Source organism: Alosa alosa, chromosome 11, assembly GCF_017589495.1.
Source record: "Alosa alosa isolate M-15738 ecotype Scorff River chromosome 11, AALO_Geno_1.1, whole genome shotgun sequence".
Lineage (NCBI taxonomy): Eukaryota > Metazoa > Chordata > Actinopteri > Clupeiformes > Clupeidae > Alosa > Alosa alosa.
Genome location: NC_063199.1, coordinates 16,395,077 through 16,395,919, shown reverse-complemented (window position 1 = coordinate 16,395,919; position 843 = coordinate 16,395,077).

Genomic DNA, 843 nt, shown 5'->3' with positions numbered 1-843 from the left:
CCATAAAAATGAAGTTTATTAGTTTTACAGTTGACTACAGTTGACAGTTCACTATCAGTCCACACAAACAATTCTGGTTTCCTTGCACTAGCCATTTTTGTCGTTGCCTATTCTGTCTGTTTGTATAGCCTACAGCGCGCAAGCTTTGGTCAATTTCTGTAACAGAAACAGTGCCACCTATAGGCCTGGGATATGAAGTAACGTGTTGAGATGGATCCGTTTGAACGCAAATATTCTTGATACGGTTCCAGGGAAGACAGAGGAAAAAAAGATTGGTTTGGTACGTGTGGACTAGCGCTGAAAGGAGAAAGGAGGCAAAGGCTAGCCTGGAAAATCCAGACCCTGATAATCTAGAAAGATGAAGGGTCTGGCCACGAACAATGTAATGGCCCAACTCGAGAGGTGGCACCAAGCATGCATTTGAAAATCTCACTGCACACAATTGGATAACACTAGACCAATGTTTACTCTGAATGATTCCGGACTTTGACGCAATTGGATAACACTACGATCAATGTTTCCAACGTTGCAGCGCTGTCGTCATCAGTTTAGCTCGCCTCTGGCCCGCCTATATCAGATACGATTTGATTGGTTCCACGGGATGCAAGGGGGAAAACTAATATGCATCATTGCTCATTCCATTGTGCTCTTGCGAGAACTCTGGATTTCCAGGGTAGGCGAAGGCTAGGATGAAGGCTTTTGACTTCTTTTTCTTGTACCCAATATTATTATCATATTTCAAAAATGAATGTACTCAATTGTAGAATTCTGGGGTATTCTTACTGTATTCTGATGTGTTCATATGTTACATCTGTGTGTAGTATACAACAGGGAGAAGTCCAT